This window comes from Sinocyclocheilus grahami, unplaced genomic scaffold (genome assembly GCF_001515645.1).
Source record: "Sinocyclocheilus grahami isolate Dianchi unplaced genomic scaffold, SAMN03320097.WGS_v1.1 scaffold966.1, whole genome shotgun sequence".
Taxonomy (NCBI): Eukaryota; Metazoa; Chordata; class Actinopteri; order Cypriniformes; family Cyprinidae; genus Sinocyclocheilus; species Sinocyclocheilus grahami.
The window spans coordinates 145423-156000 of NW_015506145.1; positions in this window are offsets into that span (position 1 = coordinate 145423).

Genomic DNA, 10578 nt, shown 5'->3' on the forward strand with positions numbered 1-10578 from the left:
TGTGAAGAATAATTCAGCTTTAAACAAAGTACATATTTTCCATCACACCATGGGTCTAAAATGTACAGCTACCTATTTTAGGCAGGATTCACTGACATCAACAAGTTTGAAAACTTCTGCACTGGTCGATCTTATCTCATGTATGCCTTGACATAAAATGTCCTTGCATAATAAACATGTTCGAATCATATCGCGTCTTTAGTCCGGTCCCAAACTCTTCCTAGTTTAACCTGATAAACAATAAGGTTCCAGCTGTTTCACCAGACATGTTAGTACAGTGCTGACTGACATTTCTTTAATGCAATCAAAAGAGAGGCAGAGTTATTGTCGTCTCTGATTGGCGGACGCGCCCTCAAGGGGCGGGGATTGGAAGTTGAATCCGAATCCAGCTGTGAATTGGTTCGCATGAGCGGATTCGTGCTATAGACCGTTTTGCCGACTGGGAGAATCATTGGAGACTTGCATATTTTCGCAATAATAGACAAGACTTCAGCATAGAGAGCTCTCTTGCGCATCCTTTCTGCACGAGCTTAAGCTTTTCTTTTTCATATGCAGACAGAAAATCACTGCTTGCACCTTTAGAAAAGATTCTGAAGGATTTTACTTATTGACTAAGGATCTATAACTGTCCCTGTTGTGAACACTTTGAGCATTAGATTCTACGGTGATCTAATAGAAAAGAAAAAGCACTGAATTGTAGCCTAATCTTTGATCATTACTTTTAAGTGCGCGCACACGGAGAAAACGAGCGAAGCGCACAATTGAGGATTGGAAAGCAGTTTTGCAGGACCTGCCTTGTTTTTATCTGGTTGTTGGTCATCGATATACAATGTTGAAATCTTAAGGCATGATGTCCAATTCACTGAGATGCCCATAAACCTGCTTGCGCTGTAACTGCCACCTGGAAACTCAGCCTGCGAGCTCCAACTGATCCTGTTCAATACCATCATTTGGACTGCTTTTGCAACAGAAATGATCATGCGATGAGTAAGCTCGATTTGGGCATATTGTCAGAAGCATTTACAGGTAAGAAATCAACATTTAGAATATTTGACTGAATTATTGTTAAAACATGATCACGCTGATTTGCTTGATCATTATAGCCTATGTATGGTGTGTGATCATTTGAATAGGCTATACAGTAGCAAGTTTTAAAGTAAGTCATAATTGGCATTTACTCCAAATGTAGAATTATTAAACTTTTTTAAATCAAGGATCTATTTATTTAATGACAGGACACCAAAGTACCATATTGTATTGTTTGTGTGGCTTATTGTTTTTTTCCCCTTATTACAGTTCCATCAATTCATTACTGAATACCAGCCTGTAAAATTCTAATAGTCTCAAAAGTCCTGCCTTTTATATACTCTTCTTTTGTTCAAATGCACCGACGTTACTAAATAATAAACGCAAAATACATTTATTTTGAATACATTTTAAGTATCATTTTATTTACAAACGTGTAGGTTGCGTAAAATAGGCATGCACGCTCTTCTACCATGGCTTTTAATTGTTCATATTTTTTATAGATTTCATAATTGCGTAAAATCAGATTCCTTTTTCTATTGTAGGCTATAGCTGGTAATGCATGCATTTTCTCTCCTCAAGGGGGTGAATGATGGCTGAAGATGGAGGAAATATCTCCGAGGACCATCAGTTGAGGGAAGCAGAGGGTAGCTCCTCTCTTCCAAGGACTTTTATACGACTTAACGACCTGTCCGGTGGCGGGGAACGCAGTGAGCTTGAGTCTGATGGAGGCGAAATGCGGGAGAGCGCAGCCGGAGCAGCGGCGGAGGAGGCGTCCCCATGCGGCGGGGAACCCTTGCCCTATCCGTCTTTGGCACCGGTTGTGTTTTTCTATCTGAAGCAGACCACGCGCCCAAGGAGTTGGTGTCTGAAAATGGTTTGCAATCCATATCCTTTCAAACTCAAATCCTCACCTGGATGGCATTCACCTGTTCAGGTAGGACGCGCTACGGCGAACGCCGCCGGGCGCTGTCATAGGTTTGAAAACAACGTATTCGACACCATATTAGTAAATAATAATTCCGGTTCTCTTAAGTTGTCCTCTTTGGAAATGAGGTAAATCGCGAAAACAACTCCCAAACACACACAATATTTTGAAGTCCCCATTGTGCTGATTGTTCAAAAGCTACAAATGAAAGGGCTTTAATTCCGCTAGTGGAGTGAAGGACAACATGATCCTGCAGAATTTATGCGTCTTGGCAAGCATGAAATGTTACCTCAACAGGCTTTTGTACATTTGTATGACAAACAAGCTGAGGAAAGTCATTATGTTCCATTAACTGGCCAACAGGGCATCACTCTGAGGCACTTTATGACAATACCTCATTTATTAGCACTGATGAGTTAAGTTATTTGCTTGGTGTCTTGAATTTCTTCAACAAAGAACTGTGCACACAAAGTGCCTTTGGCTTTATATCAACAGAATTAGTTACTAAACATCATGGTATAAAGAAATGGCTAACAATATGTCTGTTTTCAATAGAAAACAAGTATTTTACAAGGTGAACATTTCGCATGGATTTGTATGATGTGATTCATATGAAAATGTGTGCACTTTTTAAATATAAGTAAGCATCGAGGTCCACCTCTAAACCGGACCATCATGGCCGTAAGCAGATCATATGAATTAGCCACCTATTTGGTAAAACATAAAATAGTTAAAAATTACCATGAAATTGTGTTGGCAGTGCCTAAAATTCAGCATAAATTGCATTGGGCCTATATCTTCATGGCAATAAGTCCATTACTTTTTTACTTTCTACAAGATCAGATGAAGGGTTCAAATGACTCCCTCTGAGATTTATTGGAGAAGAAACCAATAGCCAATATTTAAGTGAAAACCAATCAATCCTTGTTTGCCTTTCAGTAGGAGCACCTAACAAATGGTTTAGATTAGTCACATCTGTCTAGTCCTAATGACTGTAATTTTTAGGGTGTTGTTAAAGCTCTCATCCCTGCAGCAGCGAGATGATTTCATTTTGTATCTTAAGAGGACTCCTTGTTTAGCTGCCAGTCGTTTCGCAGAAAGAGGAGAAAACGGACCTGATTGCGAGCATGTGAGGAAGGGATGTGGTTTGCATGTGTGAGTCAGAGGTGTGCACTTGCAGTATGACTGATTCTGGGTTTAGATGATCTGTTTGGTTTCCGACGGGCTCGCAGCAGCCTCGCCGAAGGAAAGAATGCTCTTTTGGATCGAAGGAGCTGGCTGGATGTGATTGTGATGTCTGGGCTCAAATGCTTTGTTTTTCTTCAGTAGGAAATATGATGAGCCTCGTGGGCTCTGAATGGCTGCCCAATCAAACACACTCATCTTTCCCCCATTCTCGTTTCTCAACCTCCTCACGCTCTTCCCCCATTAGACGAGCCCACATCCCTAAAAAATAAGCTTTGCTTATGAAACACAGTGCCACTGGGTGTGAGTGGGCCTTGTGGTTCTCTGGGCCCAATGGTCTGGTATTCCTCAGAGATGATGAAGTCTGCTTTTGCCATCGCATTTTCATTTTCTTAAATGCCACTGTTTCTATCGCGTTCCTGTTCATCCTGTGTGCTCATGCGCTTAGGAGAGGACTGGGCCAAAAGGGATCCTATTAACTGTGGTCAAAAAAAAGATGTGGAATTCCCTCTCCTTGAATCATCATGCTGCACAGCTGCACACACAATCTGTTCACTGTCCAGTTGAGATCAATGAGCAGGCTGGCTGTTTATTTTGATTTTAAATAGCTATGAAAAGGTGATTAGGTAAAGTAACAGTAATACAGTCAAATGGGATACTGAGTCCACAGTACAGGAACAAATCATAGCATACAGTGGCATTTGCATAAATGGGAGTGTCCTCCGTGCATCCTCTTGCAGATTTATGTGTCGAGACAGTTCATCTCTTACCGTGCCGTCTCATGTAATGATTCCTTGGGCAGCAATTTCTGTTTTTAGATCATTGTTGTGGTGTGAATCTCTCTGACTCATTATTAGCGGGGAACTTTTATTTATATGTATAGTCTTCATAGATGACCTTTAATACATCTCTGTAGCCATTAGATAAAGGTCACTGTTTTTTAATAGTTTGTAAAGTATCTCAGATCGATCTTCTGTTCATCCCATTGGAAGCAAGTAAAAGTGTTTGTCCTATTTGAGATTCTTTGGACAAGCTCATTTTTGTACTTTTTCCACTCCTGGGATGTAAAACTAGAATTTCAAGAAGTATCTCAGATCGATCTTCTGTTCATCCCATTGGAAGCAAGTAAAAGTGTTTGTCCTAATTGAGATTCTTTGGACAAGCTCATTTTTGTACTTTTTCCACTCCTGGGATGTAAAACTAGAATTTCAAATTTGTCTGTGTTGCATCGTCTGGCAATCTCATTTGCAATTTGGCATGTGCATCAGTTGATCGCTCAATCAGTTAATCAAAAAATTATCTTTGTATTATTGATTCACAAGTAATGAAGGAGTTTAAGTTCTTGTGCGTCTGTTTGCCATTAGGAAACTATTCTGCAGTCTTTGTGATTCATCATTCTGTGTTTGTATCCTGTCAGTCATTAGATCTTTTCTCCCTTGAGTGTTACTCTAGCTTATTGAACCTTTGACTTGTCCTCCGTCATGGGGTTTTCTCTGGAACCTCCAGCGTGTCATCTTTAGCTTCGGCATTCTGGGAGTGTTTGTGTGAGTGTGTGTACTTAAGAATACTTGTGTGAGAGCGAGAGAGAGTTTGGGTGACTAAATAAACTTCCATTTGAAAGTCTTCTTTTGAATGTTGGACTGGACAGTTAATTGCTTTGAAATTGAAACAGTAATATAGTTTAATTATTAAACTGATTTAATTATATAAATAATGAATTATAGAATTTATAAGTGATTTAATTATGTATATATTATATAGTCTGCATGTGTTTAATATGCATTTAAACACAGCACTCCAGGTTCCACATTACTGCATTTTTTTTTTGCAATCTTGCATTTTCTAAATATCTTTGACACTGTAAGTTAATCTACAAATTCGATGAAAACTAACAGAAATGGCACCTTAAGCAATAACTAAAAGTAGACTGAGACCCTTTCAGTACAGTACAGTGAGCATCTCAGTCCACTTGTCTAAGTGCAATGTGAACTCTTTTTTTATTTATTGTTTGTCCTCCATTTTTTATTAAAACAATAGAAATTATGTTTATTATATCACAACATGTCATTATAATTCAAATACATTTTTTATTTGATTTTTTAACCATATTGCGCAGCTCTACTAAACAGCAGCTCATTTAAGTTCAGCGGGTGTGGGAAAAAACAACAAAAACAAAATAAGAGCAGTTGCTTTTGGTAAAAAAAAAAGTTGTTCTTCAGGGATGTTCACACTTGTACTTTTAAAAAGAATTTATCTCGGGCATCTTTCAGTAGACCCAAAAGTGATCTCAATAGAAAAAAAACAGTTGCAACTCTGCATTCACATTGTCTACCTTCTGCCTTACCTTCTACTTTATTTTGTATATATTTGCAGAGGGTTTGCAGTCAGTTAGAAACACAGTGATGTGTTTTTTGTGGTCTTTCTGTACAGTCCTTTATGTATTACTGTCAGAAGGATTTATTTTTCCTTCAATTAAACTGTTGAAAATACTGTAGAAAACAATTTTGAAATGGCAAATTCCTCTGAAATGCTTACACGAGACAGAATGATGTGCCATAGTGATGCTATCTGTATAGCAAGATGCTCAGATTGCTGATGCAATTTTAGAAAGCAAAACCAAGTCTTCATTTAGACTTTAGTTTGTTAATTTATAAACACTGATAAGCTTCTGCGTGCATTTATGCTTTTTAAGTAACAACTGCTATTTGGATTTGTAGTAACAATTCTAGCTGAGCTACACTCTCTTGGTTAACATGAAAGATATTTATTTAAAAGCATCCAACATTCATTTTGCTGGATCCTGTTACACATCAGGGCACTAAATAATGGATGAAACATGAATGCAAATAATACCATCAGAAAATTAGAGATTAATCACATTATTAAAAGCGTATGAAAAACCAACAGGACCTCCATCGTTAGGGAGACTATGTGTCCTCACGCCATCTAGGATAACAGATCTCCCAAGATGCCACTCCACATCCTCATTATTGACTTAAACATCACAGAACTTTCTCTGCACGTGGCCAAATCACTATCAGTCATCTCCAACATGCTCTACTATCTGTGATGACACTGCAGACACACCCAACAGTAGCTATTTCAGTCTCGAGACCATCTCCAGACCTTACAAAACAAGGTCAGTAGATAAGCGTGTGACAATGCATGTGGTAGATTTTGGGCTTCTCAAAACCAGTGGTTCTTCAGTAAAGACCACAGTAAAACACACATACTATGTGTGGGTTTACATTTAGCTTTTGAGCACCTTACTAACCTCACTTGTGTTTTCCTGTGGATTTAATGTGATAACTTAAAAACTCAAACCCAGTAAACTCCAGTGCTGCTCCATTAGAGCTCATCTAACAGCCTTCAGACTGAGCAGACAGCAGACATGGAGGAGGCTTCAGGTTTGTAGCTGTCGGTCAGATCACTGGCTCTAGTCTGTTCTTATATATTACTATTAATGGAATATCATAAACATTTATTAGGTCTGGTTAATGTAACATCAATTTGGTGTGCTGAATTCTAAAACAAAAAACATAATAAAACAATTTTTCCATTAATAACTAGGGGTATAAATCGGACGTTTCATCACAATACGTTCTGACATACAATACAATACGGTATTTACGATACTATATTAGCTGATACCTTAAAACACACCTCGATACAATTACTATTTGATACGATTCAAGGGCTTGGAATTATAAGGTTCTATCTGCAATTTTTGTCAAAATTGAGTCATTCACATATTCTGCGACACTTTATTTACATTGTGATGTTTTTTTTTTTTAAGTTGTGTACATTTTGAGACTGAAAGAGACTTGTTCCCCATATCCCATATCACTATATGGAATGCAAAAACTTTGAAGCTCAATATCTCAAAACTGCTCAGAATGCAGATAGAACTTTATAATTCCAAGGTGACGATATTCACATTACCAGTTACATTTGTATTAATTCACAAATGTTACCAAAATATAATATGGACATTTAATTTAACTTAAAATCGATATATCATTTTAGTAATTTTATTGATGCATTAATCCATAATTATTATACCAATAATATGAATTATTTGTGTTTTAATTGCATAAGCAAAATAATAAAATTCATTGCAATTAATGGGATTAAAATTTATTGATTGACAGATTTATTGAAACTGAACTTTTAAATTTTTTTAGACTAATCCAAACTTTCTTTCTTTCTTTCTTATCAAATAATAGAACATGAATTGAGCTCTTATTTAATCAGGGAAAATTTTCCAGATCGGCATATATGACATTAATACTGCTTCTTCAAATCAAACCTTTAAAATATCAGATTTTGTTGATCTTGAAAGTAAATGATATCATCAGCTCTATGGTAATATTCCTCACCATGGTGTCACACATGACTCTATTCTCTACCGCTGAGCACAGCCAGAACTCCCAGACCTGGCAACACGAGGTGAAAAACATGCCTTGTGCATCCTTTTCACCTGCTGTAGCTGCTCATTAGTTACCAAAGAACTCCTGCGTATTGTCATAAATCTACATTGCTTGTGTGCCAAGTATGTGATTTACATCAGCTATATGTGTTTCAGGATGTGCAAGAGAGCATACAAAAATACTGTTCATTAGGAAATGATCCCATCCTGAGAGTTACTCTTTTTTTTTTTTTCAAACTGTTTGTGTTACTGGCACATCCTGCTACTGTCTGTTATGTACTTTTATAATATTGCCAATGTGCTTGGCTTGGCAACATTCTGTTCCTTATGCATTGTTACTCCTGCTATAATTGGTGGTTTTGTTGCCAAATGCTCATACTGTTGATTTATGAAGACAGATTTTGACTCTGGAGGCAATCATTGCACTAACTATTGTCAATTAATCACAATTTAGGCCCCGATTCCTTCATTTGACAACCAGAAATTGAGCATAAACATAAAAAGCTGCTTAAGCCGGAGGAATGAAGCCAATTTTGCCATGCAGAAAATGGTCATTACTTTGTGTTCAATATTTCATAATTCCATCTTTTCCTTTTTTTTTTAAGGCCTCCCCCCCATTACACATTTCAGACTGAATCCCATATATATGCCTAGTCTGTGAATTAATGTACAGTGGCTCATTACAGGGTCCTGTCAAAGCCAGACATCTATAAGCCCCCTATTTGAACAAGAAGGGAAGTTATAATTACTGCCAGACTAGTCTGTCCTTTAAATTAGTCATCTATTACATGTCTTACTATCAGCTGAGAGCCACTGGTGCTGTATGCTGTGCTGTATCTAATGGCCTCAATACAGAACTTTTGTTTGCCCGTACAGTAGATGCCGTTTGTTGTCTGGAAAATATATTTGAACATTAGCTTTCCAAATAGAGATGAAGTCGAATATTTGATCTCATAAACCTCCTTGTTTGAAAAGTCAGAAACTTTTAAAATAAAAACCCTACTGATTTGTTCTCTTTTAGTGTATGTGGTAACATACATTGCTGTGTTAAATTTTAAGTTTCTATTTTATGCATTTATATGAGCTAAATTAGTGGTCGACAGATAATAAGCGTTCTGTGTGCTCAGATGCTGCCATTCTCGGCGATGTTAAAATAAAAGTTCCTATGCTGCAAAAATAAAAGTCAGATACATGACCCAATCAGAACAAATTATCGACTTATGCCAATAATTACAAATATATTGTCCGATATATTCACCTTGGTGGTATATTGATCTATCACTAAGCTAAATTGTAATTTTACATTCATTAAATACTTGTGTATTAGACACCGTTACTCTTCCGGTCTTGATAATGAATTGGTTGGAATTTGGTTAAAAAAAACACCACTTTTGTCAACATAAAATTGTCTATAACTTATGTAGATGGTAAAATAGTGTATTTTTGCATATAAAGTGTGTCCAAAAAAAAAGCATGTGTTTAGACTTGTTTACCCTGGTGGGTTTCTAAGTGGGCAGTTTCCTCGTCAATCAGTATATCCAACTGCTTCATTTGGAATATTTACTCATCATAATTGTCTGTATATTTGACCTGAATTCACGCTAGGAAAAAAAAAGAAAGGAAAAGGAATGAATCAAGCTGAATTGGTTGTTTGACAAACACCCATTATTATCAAAATGTTGGAAAGCTGTCTTTTGTGTTGTTCTTTGAACGTGTGTATATATTTCTCTTCTATATTACCTTTTGTCACTGTCCTTGCTTGGCCGCCCCCTGCCAGTCTTCAACCTCTCAACACTCTCTCTACCTCTCTCTTTCTCCCTGGGCTGTTCCGTGAGATGTCTGTAAGTTTATATAGGAATCAGTCCAGGATTTTCCTACCAGCTTTTTCTCATTAGAGAATTGGAGGAGACTGGAGAAGTTGAGGGGAATGGCATGAGGCAGGAGAGGTGGGGGAGGAGAAAGCGAGAGAGAGAGGGAAAGTAGGGGTGAGATGTATGTTGGCCCACCTAACCGAATTCCCATACGGCCTCTGAAGCTCATTACCTCTACCACTTGTGTTTACTTTCTTTTAGTCTTATTACCAGTAAGATCTAACCTTTCCTTTCACTCTCACACATCCCCCTTTCTCTGCATGCTAAAACTTAACACATTATATTTCTTTCTGTTGATTCATTTGTCATGGAAAAAAAAAACACAGAATGGTGATCTTTATTGCTTTGAGGTTAATTTTGTTGAGCAGTTTTACACCTACAATATCCAGCACAGGCTTAAAAAGTCTTGATCCAGAGGGCGGACTTGTTCCTTCAGCTCAATGTTTTATTTTCACTAGAGAGACATGTTTGATGGTGGTTTAGTCTTTAGTCAGGTTTGGTAGGGGTGGGTGGTATGTCCAGAATCTGGTATTATGGTATGTATGAGCAATATTATACAGCATTATAATTTTTTTCTGAAAAAATAAAATAATAAAAATAATAAAATGCTTATGCAATAAGTAACTCGTAGTAAGTAAGACTTTATATATGAAAGATAATTCCATGACAGCCATGACTAAGTCAGTAAAATTAATATTATAAAGCAAATAGTTTGGACTTTTGTTTTCTGATCGGATGTTTAATTAAAAGTTGATAAAATAGCAGATATCACCCAGTCCTGTGTTTACGTGTGTAAAGGTATTTGTGCTATGTGACTTGTCAGGAGGTGAGGCGTGATTCCTTTTGCTGTCCCATCCTGGGATGTCTGATTGGCCGTAAGAATCCCCTTTTTTGGACATGCTTGGCTGGAGGGGTGTGTCGCAGGTGGCGGTGATGGACCCCAGGACTGACCCGCATGTTTATCAGTGGCGTCCTCCCCTCATCGCCACACTTAGAGGCCCTTCAACCCGCCCGGTGTCATCTCAGTTCCAGTCACGATGCTCAACCCAGTGTCTGGGCAAAGAAAAAAGAAATTTCTTACTGGAGATAAAACCTCTTAGGTTATAAATATCTCTTTAAAGCAGAAAGTGTCGCTGTAT